Source organism: Nerophis lumbriciformis, linkage group LG17 (assembly GCF_033978685.3).
Source record: "Nerophis lumbriciformis linkage group LG17, RoL_Nlum_v2.1, whole genome shotgun sequence".
Taxonomy (NCBI): domain Eukaryota; kingdom Metazoa; phylum Chordata; class Actinopteri; order Syngnathiformes; family Syngnathidae; genus Nerophis; species Nerophis lumbriciformis.
This window is the reverse complement of record NC_084564.2, coordinates 3,603,550-3,623,090: the sequence shown is the minus strand read 5'-3', so window position 1 is coordinate 3,623,090 and position 19,541 is coordinate 3,603,550.

The following is a 19,541-nucleotide window of genomic DNA, read 5'->3' as shown; positions in this document are numbered from 1 at the left end:
ATACTTTTGTCCAGTTTTCGGCCTAAGTGTCCCAATACTTTTGTCCGGTGGTAGTCATAAGTGTCCCAATACTTTTGTCTAGTGTACCTACCTTGTCTGCATTGTGTGGGCACGCTGGTGCTTCCTGCTTTTAAGCAGCCATCTTAAAAAAACAGCAGCGCAGCGGGTCTTTGAAGGGTCATAAAATCAAAACCGGAGCAGGTATTAAAACGCTGTTCTGTTATTTTATACACAAGGGTTTAATCTCTCTCCTGTGTTAGTTTGAAGCCGAAACGACAAACGCGCTCAGAGGAGATAGATTTTGAAAAAAGGTGACCGGTTTTTACAAAAATTTTGTTTTGAAGGGGGAATAGCAAACTTCCTGTTGATTTTTGCTGGGGGTTGTCAATTTATGAAATGTAGGTCTAAGTGAGACCTACATAGAGGTTTTTGTTTCATGTCTCTCCGACCTTCCCAGTGGGAGTTACAGGCAGTTTTGTCAGTTTTTTCATCCGAGGAGCAGTTTTTTGTGCGTTTTATTAAAAAATTGCGCTAGAGCACAATTTTGAGATTTGTTTTTTTTTATTAGATCACAATTTTTGCCAGTCCTGATGTGTGCGTTCAGTTTGGTGAGTTTTGAAGCATGTTAAGAGGGTGAAAATACAGCTCAAAGAGGCAAAAGTTACTGTTTTTAGTACTTTTTTGTCTTGAAGGGGGAATTGCCAACTTCCTGTTGATTTTTGCCCGAGAATATACTATTATGAAATCTAGGTCTAAGTCACACCTACATAGAGGTTTTTGTTTCATGTCTCTCCGACCTTCCTAGTGGGAGTTACAGGCAGTCTAGTTTTTTTTTTTCGTAGGGGGGCGCTAGAGCGCAATTTTGAGTTTTGGTTTTTTGATAAAAAGTTTTGCCGTATATTACTGATGTGTGTGTAAAATTTGGTGAGTTTTGAAGTATGCTAAGGGGGTCAAATTACAGCGCAAAGTTGCGGAAGAATAATAATAAGAAGAAGAAGAAAGAATAAAACCTTACAAATTCAATAGGTCCTTATGTCCCATTGCATAAGGACTCCCTTTGGGAGTCCTTATGCAATGGGCCATGCGGGCCCTAATAATGAGGTTTTCTCCCCCAACAACCACACAGGATTCCCATACATTCATGGCTTTGTGGCGGGCCACCACAGAACAATTTGGACCACCACATATACATTTTGGCTCTATCCTGTCAAAATTGTCCATATTTATGCACTTTTATGCGGAGACTCTTATTTTGAAATATTCGTCGGCATTTCTGCTTGTGTTACAGTCGCTGGTTGCAAAGGTCGTTGTCGATGTGACTGCTTTAGTCCTTTAATAGATTTAATCATGTTGGATTTACTTGTGCATCGCTAAGTAACATATTTGATTGACATAACGAGTGACGTGCTGCTGTGATCGTGACTAAGGCTGAAACGACGCGTCGACGTCATCGGTTACGTAAATACGTCGACGCCGTTTTTGTGCGTCGACGCGTCGCATATTTACGTCACACTGCCGTCATGGCCTCCGACCTTCCCAGTGGGAGTTACAGGCAGTTTTGTCAGTTTTTTCATCCGAGGAGCAGTTTTTTGTGCGTTTTATTAAAAAATTGCGCTAGAGCACAATTTTGAGATTTGGGGTTAGGTTTTTTTATAAGATCGCAATTTTTGCCAGTCCTGATGTGTGCGTTCAGTTCGGTGAGTTTTGAAGCATGTTAAGGGGGTCAAATTACAGCTCAAAGAGGCAAAAGTGACTGTTTTTAGTACTTTTTTGTCTTGAAGGGGGAATTGCCAACTTCCTGTTGATTTTAGCCCGAGAATGTACTATTATGAAATCTAGGTCTAAGTCAGACCTACATAGAGGTTTTTTGTTTCATGTCTCTCCGACCTTCCTAGTGGGAGTTACAGGCAGTCTAGTTTTCTTTTTCCTAGGGGGCGCTAGAGCGCAATTTTGAGTTTTGTGGTTCGGTTTTTTTTTAAAAGGCAATTTCCGCAGGTCCTGATGTGTGGGTCAAATATGGTGAGTTTTGAAGCATGTTAAGTGGGTCAAATTACAGTTTAATGTGGCGGCGGAAGAATAAAGAATAAAACCTTACAAATTCAATAGGTCCTTATGTCCCATTGCATAAGGACTCCCTTTGGGAGTCCTTATGCAATGGGCCATGCGGGCCCTAATTAAAAATATAACAGTAAAATAAGAATATAACAAGAGAAACTAAGCAGTAGTGACCATGTTATGAAAAAGTATTGCACTGTTATTGTTTTGCAATAACTCCACTCATAACGTCACCATTAAAGTATACGTGCAAATAAACAATGTAATTAGGGCCCGCATGGCCCATTGCATAAGGACTCCCAAAGGGAGTCCTTATGCAATGGGACATAAGGACCTATTGTATTTGTAAGGTTTTAAATTATTCTTTATTCTTCCGCCGCCACATTAAACTGTAATTTGACCCACTTAACATGCTTCAAAACTCACCATATTTGACCCACACATCAGGACCTGTGAAAATTACCTTTTTAAAAAAAAAACGAACCCCAAAACTCAAAATTTCGCTCTAGCGCCCCCTAGGAAAAAAAAAACTAGACTGCCTATATCTCCCACTAGGAAGATCGGAGAGACATGAAACAAAAACCTCTATGTAGGTCTGACTTAGACCTAGTTTTCATAATTGTATATCATCGGGCAGAAATCAACAGGAAGTTGGCAATTCCCCCTTCAAGACAAAAAAGTACTAAAAACAGTCACTTTTGCCTCTTTGAGCTGTAATTTGACCCCCTTAACACGCTTCAAAACTCACCAAACTGAACACACACATCAGGACTGGCAAAAATTGCGATCTAATAAAATAACCTAACCCCAAATCTCAAAATTGTGCTCTACAGCAATTTTTGAATAAAACGGAGAAAAAACTGCTCCTCGGAAGAAAAAAAATGACAAAACTGCCTGTAACTCCCACTGGGAAGGTCGGAGAGACATGAAACAAAAACCTCTCCGTAGGTCTCACTTAGACCTACATTTCATAAGTTGACAACCCCCAGCAAAAATAAACAGGAAGTTTGCTATTCCCCCTTCAAAACAATTTTTTTTGTAAAAACCGGTCACCTTCCTTCAAAAACAAACTCCTCTGAGCGCGTTTGTCGTTTTGGCTTCAAACTAACACAGGAGAGAGATTGAACCCTTGTGAATAAAAATATAGAACAGCGTTTTAATACCTGCTCCGGTTTTGATTTTATGACCCTTCAAAGACCCGCTGCGCTGATGCTGCTGCGCTGCTGTTTTTTCAAGAAGGCTGCTTAAAAGCAGGAAGCACCAACGTGCCCACACAATGCAGACAAGGTAGGTACACTAGACAAAAGTCTTGGGACACTTCAGACTAAAAGTAGACAAAAGTATTGGGACACTTAGGACTAGCACCTGCCAAATACGCGGGCCCGACCAATGCTGCTTGCAGCTTTAATTATGGTTTTACAACTGTAAAAAAAAAAAAATTGAAAATGAATTTGACCTTTGCAATCTCATTATACTATTGGCTAAGTTTTATATTCATAAATGTACGTTTCTCAATGCCCGACCTGTTTATTGTGCCTTTAAAAAATAATTAGAACTTTACTTTAAAACTACGATGCTGTGCTCCAAATTTGGATTTTTTTACAAAACTTGTGTGAGCCTATGGCTTTACACTTTGTTACACACATATATATATATATATATACATTTTGTATTCTATTTTAGATACTTTATTGAGTTTACAACCCCCTGTTGCAGTTTTGTACTGTTTCTGTACTTGTTTTGATTATTATTATTTCTTTGCTTGTACGTCAATCCATCAAGCTGCACAAGCCACAACGACATCCTCGGTACAGAGCCCACATAAGGGCAAGGAAAAACTCACCCCAGTGGGACGTCGATGTGAATGACTATGAGAAACCTTGGAGAGGACCGCATATGTGGGTAACCCCCTCACCCCCCTCTCTAGGGGAGACCGAAAGCAATGGACGTCGAGTGGGTCTGACATAATATTGTGAGAGTCCAGTCCATAGTGGATCTAACATAATAGTGAGAGTCCAGTCCATAGTGGATCTAACATAATAGTGAGAGTCCAGTCCATAGTGGATCCAACATAATAGTGAGAGTCCAGTCCATAGTGGATCTAACATAATAGTAAGAGTCCAGTCCATAGTGGATCTAACATAATAGTGAGAGTCCAGTCCATAGTGGATCTAACATAATAGTAAGAGTCCAGTCCAAGGTGGATCTAACATAATTGTGAGAGTCCAGTCCATAGTGGATCTAACATAATAGTGAGAGTCCAGTCCATAGTGGATCTAACATAATAGTGAGAGTCCAGTCCATAGTGGATCTAACATAATAGTGAGAGTCCAGTCCATAGTGGATCTAACATAATAGTGTGAGAGTCCAGTCCATAGTGGATCTAACATAATAGTGAGAGTCCAGTCCATAGTGGATCTAACATAATAGTAAGAGTCCAGTCCATAGTGGATCTAACATAATAGTGAGAGTCCAGTCCATAGTGGATCTAACATAATAGTGTGAGAGTCCAGTCCATAGTGGATCTAACATAATAGTGAGAGTCCAGTCCATAGTGGATCCAACATAATAGTGAGAGTCCAGTCCATAGTGGATCTAACATAATAGTGAGAGTCCAGTCCATAGTGGATCTAACATAATAGTGTGAGAGTCCAGTCCATAGTGGATCTAACATAATAGTGAGAGTTCAGTCCATAGTGGATCTAACATAATAGTGGGAGTCCAGTCCATAGTGGATCTAACATAATAGTGAGAGTCCAGTCCATAGTGGATCTAACATAATAGTGAGAGTCCAGTCCATAGTGGATCTAACATAATAATGAGAGTCCAGTCCATAGTGGATCTAACATAATAGTGAGAGTCCAGTCCATAGTGGATCTAACATAATAGTGAGAGTCCAGTCCATAGTGGATCTAACATAATAGTGAGAGTCCAGTCCATAGTGGATCTAACATAATAGTGTGAGAGTCCAGTCCATAGTGGATCTAACATAATAGTGAGAGTCCAGTCCATAGTGGATCCAACATAATAGTGAGAGTCCAGTCCATAGTGGATCTAACATAATAGTGAGAGTCCAGTCCATAGTGGATCTAACATAATAGTGTGAGAGTCCAGTCCATAGTGGATCCAACATAATAGTGAGAGTCCAGTCCATAGTGGATCTAACATAATAGTGAGAGTCCAGTCCATAGTGGATCTAACATAATAGTGAGAGTCCAGTCCATAGTGGATCCAACATAATAGTGAGAGTCCAGTCCATAGTGGATCTAACATAATAGTGAGAGTCCAGTCCATAGTGGATCTAACATAATAGTGAGAGTCCAGTCCATAGTGGATCTAACATAATAGCGTGAGAGTCCAGTCCATAGTGGATCTAACATAATAGTGAGAGTCCTGTCCATAGTGGATCTAACATAATAGTGAGAGTCCAGTCCATAGTGGATCTAACATAATAGTGAGAGTCCAGTCCATAGTGGATCTAACATAATAGTGAGAGTCCAGTCCATAGTGGATCTAACATAATAGTGTGAGAGTCCAGTCCATAGTGGATCTAACATAATAGTGAGAGTCCAGTCCATAGTGGATCTAACATAATAGTGAGAGTCCAGTCCATAGTGGATCTAACATAATAGTGAGAGTCCAGTCCATAGTGGAGCTAACATAATAATGAGAGTCCAGTCCATAGTGGATCTAACATAATAGTGAGAGTCCAGTCCATAGTGGATCTAACATAATAGTGAGAGTCCAGTCCATAGTGGATCTAACATAATAGTGAGAGTCCAGTCCATAGTGGATCTAACATAATAGTGTGAGAGTCCAGTCCATAGTGGATCTAACATAATAGTGAGAGTCCAGTCCATAGTGGATCTAACATAATAGTGAGAGTCCAGTCCATAGTGGATCCAACATAATAGTGAGAGTCCAGTCCATAGTGGATCTAACATAATAGTGAGAGTCCAGTCCATAGTGGATCTAACATAATAATGAGAGTCCAGTCCATAGTGGATCTAACATAATAGTGAGAGTCCAGTCCATAGTGGATCTAACATAATAGTGAGAGTCCAGTCCATAGTGGATATAACATAATAGTGAGAGTCCAGTCCATAGTGGATCTAACATAATAGTGTGAGAGTCCAGTCCATAGTGGATCTAACATAATAGTGTGAGAGTCCAGTCCATAGTGGATCTAACATAATAGTGAGAGTCCAGTCCATAGTGGATCTAACATAATAGTGAGAGTCCAGTCCATAGTGGATCCAACATAATAGTGAGAGTCCAGTCCATAGTGGAATTAACATAATAGTGTGAGAGTCCAGTCCATAGTGGATCTAACATAATAATGAGAGTCCAGTCCATAGTGGATCCAACATAATAGTAAGAGTCCAGTCCATAGTGGATCTAACATAATAGTGAGAGTCCAGTCCATAGTGGATCTAACTTAATAATAGTGAGAGTCCAGTCCATAGTGGATCCAACATAATAGTGAGAGTCCAGTCCATAGTGGATCTAACATAATAGTGTGAGAGTCCAGTCCATAGTGGATCTAACATAATAGTGAGAGTCCAGTCCATAGTGGATCTAACATAATAATGAGAGTCCAGTCCATAGTGGATCTAACATAATAGTGAGAGTCCAGTCCATAGTGGATCCAACATAATAGTGAGAGTCCAGTCCATAGTGGATCTAACATAATAGTGAGAGTCCAGTCCATAGTGGATCTAACATAATAGTAAGAGTCCAGTCCATAGTGGATCTAACATAATAGTAAGAGTCCAGTCCATAGTGGATCTAACATAATAGTGAGAGTCCAGTCCATAGTGGATCTAACATAATAGTGAGAGTCCAGTCCATAGTGGATCCAACATAATAGTGAGAGTCCAGTCCATAGTGGATCTAACATAATAGTGAGAGTCCAGTCCATAGTGGATCCAACATAATAGTGAGAGTCCAGTCCATAGTGGATCTAACATAATAGTGAGAGTCCAGTCCATAGTGGATCTAACATAATAGTGAGAGTCCAGTCCATAGTGGATCTAACATAATAGTGAGAGTCCAGTCCATAGTGGATCTAACATAATAGTGAGAGTCCAGTCCATAGTGGATCTAACATAATAGTGAGAGTCCAGTCCATAGTGGATCCAACATAATAGTGAGAGTCCAGTCCATAGTGGATCTAACATAATAGTGAGAGTCCAGTCCATAGTGGATCTAACATAATAGTGTGAGAGTCCAGTCCATAGTGGATCTAACATAATAGTGAGAGTCCTGTCCATAGTGGATCCAACATAATAGTGAGAGTCCAGTCCATAGTGGATCTAACATAATAGTGAGAGTCCAGTCCATAGTGGATCTAACATAATAGTGAGAGTCCAGTCCATAGTGGATCTAACATAATAGCGAGAGTCCTGTCCATAGTGGATCTAACATAATAGTAAGAGTCCAGTCCATAGTGGATCTAACATAATAGTGAGAGTCCAGTCCATAGTGGATCTAACATAATAGTGAGAGTCCAGTCCATAGTGGATCTAACATAATAGTGAGAGTCCAGTCCATAGTGGATCTAACATAATAGTGAGAGTCCAGTCCATAGTGGATCTAACATAATAGTGAGAGTCCAGTCCATAGTGGATCTAACATAATAGTGTGAGAGTCCAGTCCATAGTGGATCTAACATAATAGTGAGAGTCCAGTCCATAGTGGATCTAACATAATAGTGAGAGTCCAGTCCATAGTGGATCCAACATAATAGTGAGAGTCCAGTCCATAGTGGATCTAACATAATAGTGAGAGTCCAGTCCATAGTGGATCTAACATAATAATGAGAGTCCAGTCCATAGTGGATCTAACATAATAGTGAGAGTCCAGTCCATAGTGGATCTAACATAATAGTGAGAGTCCAGTCCATAGTGGATATAACATAATAGTGAGAGTCCAGTCCATAGTGGATCTAACATAATAGTGTGAGAGTCCAGTCCATAGTGGATCTAACATAATAGTGTGAGAGTCCAGTCCATAGTGGATCTAACATAATAGTGAGAGTCCAGTCCATAGTGGATCTAACATAATAGTGAGAGTCCAGTCCATAGTGGATCCAACATAATAGTGAGAGTCCAGTCCATAGTGGAATTAACATAATAGTGTGAGAGTCCAGTCCATAGTGGATCTAACATAATAATGAGAGTCCAGTCCATAGTGGATCCAACATAATAGTAAGAGTCCAGTCCATAGTGGATCTAACATAATAGTGAGAGTCCAGTCCATAGTGGATCTAACTTAATAATAGTGAGAGTCCAGTCCATAGTGGATCCAACATAATAGTGAGAGTCCAGTCCATAGTGGATCTAACATAATAGTGTGAGAGTCCAGTCCATAGTGGATCTAACATAATAGTGAGAGTCCAGTCCATAGTGGATCTAACATAATAATGAGAGTCCAGTCCATAGTGGATCTAACATAATAGTGAGAGTCCAGTCCATAGTGGATCCAACATAATAGTGAGAGTCCAGTCCATAGTGGATCTAACATAATAGTGAGAGTCCAGTCCATAGTGGATCTAACATAATAGTAAGAGTCCAGTCCATAGTGGATCTAACATAATAGTAAGAGTCCAGTCCATAGTGGATCTAACATAATAGTGAGAGTCCAGTCCATAGTGGATCTAACATAATAGTGAGAGTCCAGTCCATAGTGGATCCAACATAATAGTGAGAGTCCAGTCCATAGTGGATCTAACATAATAGTGAGAGTCCAGTCCATAGTGGATCCAACATAATAGTGAGAGTCCAGTCCATAGTGGATCTAACATAATAGTGAGAGTCCAGTCCATAGTGGATCTAACATAATAGTGAGAGTCCAGTCCATAGTGGATCTAACATAATAGTGAGAGTCCAGTCCATAGTGGATCTAACATAATAGTGAGAGTCCAGTCCATAGTGGATCTAACATAATAGTGAGAGTCCAGTCCATAGTGGATCCAACATAATAGTGAGAGTCCAGTCCATAGTGGATCTAACATAATAGTGAGAGTCCAGTCCATAGTGGATCTAACATAATAGTAAGAGTCCAGTCCATAGTGGATCTAACATAATAGTAAGAGTCCAGTCCATAGTGGATATAACATAATAGTGAGAGTCCAGTCCATAGTGGATCTAACATAATAGTGTGAGAGTCCAGTCCATAGTGGATCTAACATAATAGTGAGAGTCCAGTCCATAGTGGATCCAACATAATAGTGAGAGTCCAGTCCATAGTGGATCTAACATAATAGTGAGAGTCCAGTCCATAGTGGATCTAACATAATAGTGTGAGAGTCCAGTCCATAGTGGATCCAACATAATAGTGAGAGTCCAGTCCATAGTGGATCTAACATAATAGTGAGAGTCCAGTCCATAGTGGATCTAACATAATAGTGAGAGTCCAGTCCATAGTGGATCCAACATAATAGTGAGAGTCCAGTCCATAGTGGATCTAACATAATAGTGAGAGTCCAGTCCATAGTGGATCTAACATAATAGTGAGAGTCCAGTCCATAGTGGATCTAACATAATAGCGTGAGAGTCCAGTCCATAGTGGATCTAACATAATAGTGAGAGTCCTGTCCATAGTGGATCTAACATAATAGTGAGAGTCCAGTCCATAGTGGATCTAACATAATAGTGAGAGTCCAGTCCATAGTGGATCTAACATAATAGTGAGAGTCCAGTCCATAGTGGATCTAACATAATAGTGTGAGAGTCCAGTCCATAGTGGATCTAACATAATAGTGAGAGTCCAGTCCATAGTGGATCTAACATAATAGTGAGAGTCCAGTCCATAGTGGATCTAACATAATAGTGAGAGTCCAGTCCATAGTGGAGCTAACATAATAATGAGAGTCCAGTCCATAGTGGATCTAACATAATAGTGAGAGTCCAGTCCATAGTGGATCTAACATAATAGTGAGAGTCCAGTCCATAGTGGATCTAACATAATAGTGTGAGAGTCCAGTCCATAGTGGATCTAACATAATAGTGAGAGTCCAGTCCATAGTGGATCTAACATAATAGTGAGAGTCCAGTCCATAGTGGATCCAACATAATAGTGAGAGTCCAGTCCATAGTGGATCTAACATAATAGTGAGAGTCCAGTCCATAGTGGATCTAACATAATAATGAGAGTCCAGTCCATAGTGGATCTAACATAATAGTGAGAGTCCAGTCCATAGTGGATCTAACATAATAGTGAGAGTCCAGTCCATAGTGGATATAACATAATAGTGAGAGTCCAGTCCATAGTGGATCTAACATAATAGTGTGAGAGTCCAGTCCATAGTGGATCTAACATAATAGTGTGAGAGTCCAGTCCATAGTGGATCTAACATAATAGTGAGAGTCCAGTCCATAGTGGATCTAACATAATAGTGAGAGTCCAGTCCATAGTGGATCCAACATAATAGTGAGAGTCCAGTCCATAGTGGAATTAACATAATAGTGTGAGAGTCCAGTCCATAGTGGATCTAACATAATAATGAGAGTCCAGTCCATAGTGGATCCAACATAATAGTAAGAGTCCAGTCCATAGTGGATCTAACATAATAGTGAGAGTCCAGTCCATAGTGGATCTAACTTAATAATAGTGAGAGTCCAGTCCATAGTGGATCCAACATAATAGTGAGAGTCCAGTCCATAGTGGATCTAACATAATAGTGTGAGAGTCCAGTCCATAGTGGATCTAACATAATAGTGAGAGTCCAGTCCATAGTGGATCTAACATAATAATGAGAGTCCAGTCCATAGTGGATCTAACATAATAGTGAGAGTCCAGTCCATAGTGGATCCAACATAATAGTGAGAGTCCAGTCCATAGTGGATCTAACATAATAGTGAGAGTCCAGTCCATAGTGGATCTAACATAATAGTAAGAGTCCAGTCCATAGTGGATCTAACATAATAGTAAGAGTCCAGTCCATAGTGGATCTAACATAATAGTGAGAGTCCAGTCCATAGTGGATCTAACATAATAGTGAGAGTCCAGTCCATAGTGGATCCAACATAATAGTGAGAGTCCAGTCCATAGTGGATCTAACATAATAGTGAGAGTCCAGTCCATAGTGGATCCAACATAATAGTGAGAGTCCAGTCCATAGTGGATCTAACATAATAGTGAGAGTCCAGTCCATAGTGGATCTAACATAATAGTGAGAGTCCAGTCCATAGTGGATCTAACATAATAGTGAGAGTCCAGTCCATAGTGGATCTAACATAATAGTGAGAGTCCAGTCCATAGTGGATCTAACATAATAGTGAGAGTCCAGTCCATAGTGGATCCAACATAATAGTGAGAGTCCAGTCCATAGTGGATCTAACATAATAGTGAGAGTCCAGTCCATAGTGGATCTAACATAATAGTGTGAGAGTCCAGTCCATAGTGGATCTAACATAATAGTGAGAGTCCTGTCCATAGTGGATCCAACATAATAGTGAGAGTCCAGTCCATAGTGGATCTAACATAATAGTGAGAGTCCAGTCCATAGTGGATCTAACATAATAGTGAGAGTCCAGTCCATAGTGGATCTAACATAATAGCGAGAGTCCTGTCCATAGTGGATCTAACATAATAGTAAGAGTCCAGTCCATAGTGGATCTAACATAATAGTGAGAGTCCAGTCCATAGTGGATCTAACATAATAGTGAGAGTCCAGTCCATAGTGGATCTAACATAATAGTGAGAGTCCAGTCCATAGTGGATCTAACATAATAGTGAGAGTCCAGTCCATAGTGGATCTAACATAATAGTGAGAGTCCAGTCCATAGTGGATCTAACATAATAGTGTGAGAGTCCAGTCCATAGTGGATCTAACATAATAGTGAGAGTCCAGTCCATAGTGGATCTAACATAATAGTGAGAGTCCAGTCCATAGTGGATCCAACATAATAGTGAGAGTCCAGTCCATAGTGGATCTAACATAATAGTGAGAGTCCAGTCCATAGTGGATCTAACATAATAATGAGAGTCCAGTCCATAGTGGATCTAACATAATAGTGAGAGTCCAGTCCATAGTGGATCTAACATAATAGTGAGAGTCCAGTCCATAGTGGATATAACATAATAGTGAGAGTCCAGTCCATAGTGGATCTAACATAATAGTGTGAGAGTCCAGTCCATAGTGGATCTAACATAATAGTGTGAGAGTCCAGTCCATAGTGGATCTAACATAATAGTGAGAGTCCAGTCCATAGTGGATCTAACATAATAGTGAGAGTCCAGTCCATAGTGGATCTAACATAATAGTGAGAGTCCAGTCCATAGTGGATCCAACATAATAGTGAGAGTCCAGTCCATAGTGGATCTAACATAATAGTGAGAGTCCAGTCCATAGTGGATCTAACATAATAATGAGAGTCCAGTCCATAGTGGATCTAACATAATAGTGAGAGTCCAGTCCATAGTGGATCTAACATAATAGTGAGAGTCCAGTCCATAGTGGATATAACATAATAGTGAGAGTCCAGTCCATAGTGGATCTAACATAATAGTGTGAGAGTCCAGTCCATAGTGGATCTAACATAATAGTGTGAGAGTCCAGTCCATAGTGGATCTAACATAATAGTGAGAGTCCAGTCCATAGTGGATCTAACTTAATAATAGTGAGAGTCCAGTCCATAGTGGATCCAACATAATAGTGAGAGTCCAGTCCATAGTGGATCTAACATAATAGTGTGAGAGTCCAGTCCATAGTGGATCTAACATAATAGTGAGAGTCCAGTCCATAGTGGATCTAACATAATAATGAGAGTCCAGTCCATAGTGGATCTAACATAATAGTGAGAGTCCAGTCCATAGTGGATCCAACATAATAGTGAGAGTCCAGTCCATAGTGGATCTAACATAATAGTGAGAGTCCAGTCCATAGTGGATCTAACATAATAGTAAGAGTCCAGTCCATAGTGGATCTAACATAATAGTAAGAGTCCAGTCCATAGTGGATCTAACATAATAGTGAGAGTCCAGTCCATAGTGGATCTAACATAATAGTGAGAGTCCAGTCCATAGTGGATCCAACATAATAGTGAGAGTCCAGTCCATAGTGGATCTAACATAATAGTGAGAGTCCAGTCCATAGTGGATCCAACATAATAGTGAGAGTCCAGTCCATAGTGGATCTAACATAATAGTGAGAGTCCAGTCCATAGTGGATCTAACATAATAGTGAGAGTCCAGTCCATAGTGGATCTAACATAATAGTGAGAGTCCAGTCCATAGTGGATCTAACATAATAGTGAGAGTCCAGTCCATAGTGGATCTAACATAATAGTGAGAGTCCAGTCCATAGTGGATCCAACATAATAGTGAGAGTCCAGTCCATAGTGGATCTAACATAATAGTGAGAGTCCAGTCCATAGTGGATCTAACATAATAGTAAGAGTCCAGTCCATAGTGGATCTAACATAATAGTAAGAGTCCAGTCCATAGTGGATATAACATAATAGTGAGAGTCCAGTCCATAGTGGATCTAACATAATAGTGTGAGAGTCCAGTCCATAGTGGATCTAACATAATAGTGAGAGTCCAGTCCATAGTGGATCCAACATAATAGTGAGAGTCCAGTCCATAGTGGATCTAACATAATAGTGAGAGTCCAGTCCATAGTGGATCTAACATAATAGTGTGAGAGTCCAGTCCATAGTGGATCCAACATAATAGTGAGAGTCCAGTCCATAGTGGATCTAACATAATAGTGAGAGTCCAGTCCATAGTGGATCTAACATAATAGTGAGAGTCCAGTCCATAGTGGATCCAACATAATAGTGAGAGTCCAGTCCATAGTGGATCTAACATAATAGTGAGAGTCCAGTCCATAGTGGATCTAACATAATAGTGAGAGTCCAGTCCATAGTGGATCTAACATAATAGCGTGAGAGTCCAGTCCATAGTGGATCTAACATAATAGTGAGAGTCCTGTCCATAGTGGATCTAACATAATAGTGAGAGTCCAGTCCATAGTGGATCTAACATAATAGTGAGAGTCCAGTCCATAGTGGATCTAACATAATAGTGAGAGTCCAGTCCATAGTGGATCTAACATAATAGTGTGAGAGTCCAGTCCATAGTGGATCTAACATAATAGTGAGAGTCCAGTCCATAGTGGATCTAACATAATAGTGAGAGTCCAGTCCATAGTGGATCTAACATAATAGTGAGAGTCCAGTCCATAGTGGAGCTAACATAATAATGAGAGTCCAGTCCATAGTGGATCTAACATAATAGTGAGAGTCCAGTCCATAGTGGATCTAACATAATAGTGAGAGTCCAGTCCATAGTGGATCTAACATAATAGTGAGAGTCCAGTCCATAGTGGATCTAACATAATAGTGTGAGAGTCCAGTCCATAGTGGATCTAACATAATAGTGAGAGTCCAGTCCATAGTGGATCTAACATAATAGTGAGAGTCCAGTCCATAGTGGATCCAACATAATAGTGAGAGTCCAGTCCATAGTGGATCTAACATAATAGTGAGAGTCCAGTCCATAGTGGATCTAACATAATAATGAGAGTCCAGTCCATAGTGGATCTAACATAATAGTGAGAGTCCAGTCCATAGTGGATCTAACATAATAGTGAGAGTCCAGTCCATAGTGGATATAACATAATAGTGAGAGTCCAGTCCATAGTGGATCTAACATAATAGTGTGAGAGTCCAGTCCATAGTGGATCTAACATAATAGTGTGAGAGTCCAGTCCATAGTGGATCTAACATAATAGTGAGAGTCCAGTCCATAGTGGATCTAACATAATAGTGAGAGTCCAGTCCATAGTGGATCCAACATAATAGTGAGAGTCCAGTCCATAGTGGAATTAACATAATAGTGTGAGAGTCCAGTCCATAGTGGATCTAACATAATAATGAGAGTCCAGTCCATAGTGGATCCAACATAATAGTAAGAGTCCAGTCCATAGTGGATCTAACATAATAGTGAGAGTCCAGTCCATAGTGGATCTAACTTAATAATAGTGAGAGTCCAGTCCATAGTGGATCCAACATAATAGTGAGAGTCCAGTCCATAGTGGATCTAACATAATAGTGTGAGAGTCCAGTCCATAGTGGATCTAACATAATAGTGAGAGTCCAGTCCATAGTGGATCTAACATAATAATGAGAGTCCAGTCCATAGTGGATCTAACATAATAGTGAGAGTCCAGTCCATAGTGGATCCAACATAATAGTGAGAGTCCAGTCCATAGTGGATCTAACATAATAGTGAGAGTCCAGTCCATAGTGGATCTAACATAATAGTAAGAGTCCAGTCCATAGTGGATCTAACATAATAGTAAGAGTCCAGTCCATAGTGGATCTAACATAATAGTGAGAGTCCAGTCCATAGTGGATCTAACATAATAGTGAGAGTCCAGTCCATAGTGGATCCAACATAATAGTGAGAGTCCAGTCCATAGTGGATCTAACATAATAGTGAGAGTCCAGTCCATAGTGGATCCAACATAATAGTGAGAGTCCAGTCCATAGTGGATCTAACATAATAGTGAGAGTCCAGTCCATAGTGGATCTAACATAATAGTGAGAGTCCAGTCCATAGTGGATCTAACATAATAGTGAGAGTCCAGTCCATAGTGGATCTAACATAATAGTGAGAGTCCAGTCCATAGTGGATCTAACATAATAGTGAGAGTCCAGTCCATAGTGGATCCAACATAATAGTGAGAGTCCAGTCCATAGTGGATCTAACATAATAGTGAGAGTCCAGTCCATAGTGGATCTAACATAATAGTGTGAGAGTCCAGTCCATAGTGGATCTAACATAATAGTGAGAGTCCTGTCCATAGTGGATCCAACATAATAGTGAGAGTCCAGTCCATAGTGGATCTAACATAATAGTGAGAGTCCAGTCCATAGTGGATCTAACATAATAGTGAGAGTCCAGTCCATAGTGGATCTAACATAATAGCGAGAGTCCTGTCCATAGTGGATCTAACATAATAGTAAGAGTCCAGTCCATAGTGGATCTAACATAATAGTGAGAGTCCAGTCCATAGTGGATCTAACATAATAGTGAGAGTCCAGTCCATAGTGGATCTAACATAATAGTGAGAGTCCAGTCCATAGTGGATCTAACATAATAGTGAGAGTCCAGTCCATAGTGGATCTAACATAATAGTGAGAGTCCAGTCCATAGTGGATCTAACATAATAGTGTGAGAGTCCAGTCCATAGTGGATCTAACATAATAGTGAGAGTCCAGTCCATAGTGGATCTAACATAATAGTGAGAGTCCAGTCCATAGTGGATCCAACATAATAGTGAGAGTCCAGTCCATAGTGGATCTAACATAATAGTGAGAGTCCAGTCCATAGTGGATCTAACATAATAATGAGAGTCCAGTCCATAGTGGATCTAACATAATAGTGAGAGTCCAGTCCATAGTGGATCTAACATAATAGTGAGAGTCCAGTCCATAGTGGATATAACATAATAGTGAGAGTCCAGTCCATAGTGGATCTAACATAATAGTGTGAGAGTCCAGTCCATAGTGGATCTAACATAATAGTGTGAGAGTCCAGTCCATAGTGGATCTAACATAATAGTGAGAGTCCAGTCCATAGTGGATCTAACATAATAGTGAGAGTCCAGTCCATAGTGGATCCAACATAATAGTGAGAGTCCAGTCCATAGTGGAATTAACATAATAGTGTGAGAGTCCAGTCCATAGTGGATCTAACATAATAATGAGAGTCCAGTCCATAGTGGATCCAACATAATAGTAAGAGTCCAGTCCATAGTGGATCTAACATAATAGTGAGAGTCCAGTCCATAGTGGATCTAACTTAATAATAGTGAGAGTCCAGTCCATAGTGGATCCAACATAATAGTGAGAGTCCAGTCCATAGTGGATCTAACATAATAGTGTGAGAGTCCAGTCCATAGTGGATCTAACATAATAGTGAGAGTCCAGTCCATAGTGGATCTAACATAATAATGAGAGTCCAGTCCATAGTGGATCTAACATAATAGTGAGAGTCCAGTCCATAGTGGATCCAACATAATAGTGAGAGTCCAGTCCATAGTGGATCTAACATAATAGTGAGAGTCCAGTCCATAGTGGATCTAACATAATAGTAAGAGTCCAGTCCATAGTGGATCTAACATAATAGTAAGAGTCCAGTCCATAGTGGATCTAACATAATAGTGAGAGTCCAGTCCATAGTGGATCTAACATAATAGTGAGAGTCCAGTCCATAGTGGATCCAACATAATAGTGAGAGTCCAGTCCATAGTGGATCTAACATAATAGTGAGAGTCCAGTCCATAGTGGATCCAACATAATAGTGAGAGTCCAGTCCATAGTGGATCTAACATAATAGTGAGAGTCCAGTCCATAGTGGATCTAACATAATAGTGAGAGTCCAGTCCATAGTGGATCTAACATAATAGTGAGAGTCCAGTCCATAGTGGATCTAACATAATAGTGAGAGTCCAGTCCATAGTGGATCTAACATAATAGTGAGAGTCCAGTCCATAGTGGATCCAACATAATAGTGAGAGTCCAGTCCATAGTGGATCTAACATAATAGTGAGAGTCCAGTCCATAGTGGATCTAACATAATAGTGTGAGAGTCCAGTCCATAGTGGATCTAACATAATAGTGAGAGTCCTGTCCATAGTGGATCCAACATAATAGTGAGAGTCCAGTCCATAGTGGATCTAACATAATAGTGAGAGTCCAGTCCATAGTGGATCTAACATAATAGTGAGAGTCCAGTCCATAGTGGATCTAACATAATAGCGAGAGTCCTGTCCATAGTGGATCTAACATAATAGTAAGAGTCCAGTCCATAGTGGATCTAACATAATAGTGAGAGTCCAGTCCATAGTGGATCTAACATAATAGTGAGAGTCCAGTCCATAGTGGATCTAACATAATAGTGAGAGTCCAGTCCATAGTGGATCTAACATAATAGTGAGAGTCCAGTCCATAGTGGATCTAACATAATAGTGAGAGTCCAGTCCATAGTGGATCTAACATAATAATGAGAGTCCAGTCCATAGTGGATCTAACATAATAGTGTGAGAGTCCAGTCCATAGTGGATCTAACATAATAGTGAGAGTCCAGTCCATAGTGGATCTAACATAATAATGAGAGTCCAGTCCATAGTGGATCTAACATAATAATGACAGTCCAGTCCATAGTGGATCCAACATAATAGTGAGAGTCCAGTCCATAGTGGATCTAACATAATAGTGAGAGTCCAGTCCATAGTGGATCTAACATAATAGTGAGAGTCCAGTCCATAGTGGATATAACATAATAGTGTGAGTCCAGTCCATAGTGGATATAACATAATAGTGAGAGTCCAGTCCATAGTGGATCTAACATAATAGTGTGAGAGTCCAGTCCATAGTGGATATAACATAATAGTGAGAGTCCAGTCCATAGTGGATCTAACATAATAGTGAGAGTCCAGTCCATAGTGGATCTAACATAATAGTGAGAGTCCAGTCCATAGTGGATCTAACATAATAGTGTGAGAGTCCAGTCCATAGTAGATCTAACATAATAGTGAGAGTCCAGTCCATAGTGGATCTAACATAATAGTGAGAGTCCAGTCTATAGTGGATCTAACATAATAGTGAGAGTCCAGTCCATAGTGGATCTAACATAATAGTAAGAGTCCAGTCCATAGTGGATCTAACATAATAGTAAGAGTCCAGTCCATAGTGGATCTAACATAATAGTGAGAGTCCAGTCCATAGTGGATCTAACATAATAGTGAGAGTCCAGTCCATAGTGGATCTAACATAATAATGAGAGTCCAGTCCATAGTGGATCTAACATAATAGTGAGAGTCCAGTCCATAGTGGATCTAACATAATAGTGAGAGTCCAGTCCATAGTGGATCTAACATAATAGTGAGAGTCCAGTCCATAGTGGATCTAACATAATAGTGAGAGTCCAGTCCATAGTGGATCTAACATAATAGTGAGAGTCCAGTCCATAGTGGATCCAACATAATAGTAAGAGTCCAGTCCATAGTGGATCTAACATAATAGTGAGAGTCCAGTCCATAGTGGATCTAACATAATAGTGAGAGTCCAGTCCATAGTGGATCCAACATAATAGTGAGAGTCCAGTCCATAGTGGATCTAACATAATAGTGAGAGTCCAGTCCATAGTGGATCTAACATAATAGTGTGAGAGTCCAGTCCATAGTGGATCTAACATAATAGTGAGAGTCCAGTCCATAGTGGATCTAACATAATAGTGAGAGTCCAGTCCATAGTGGATCTAACATAATAGTGAGAGTCCAGTCCATAGTGGATCTAACATAATAGTGAGAGTCCAGTCCATAGTGGATCTAACATAATAGTGAGAGTCCAGTCCATAGTGGATCTAACATAATAGTGAGAGTCCAGTCCATAGTGGATCTAACATAATAGTGAAAGTCCAGTCCATAGTGGATCTAACATAATGGAGCTAGACCGTGTAGTATTTTA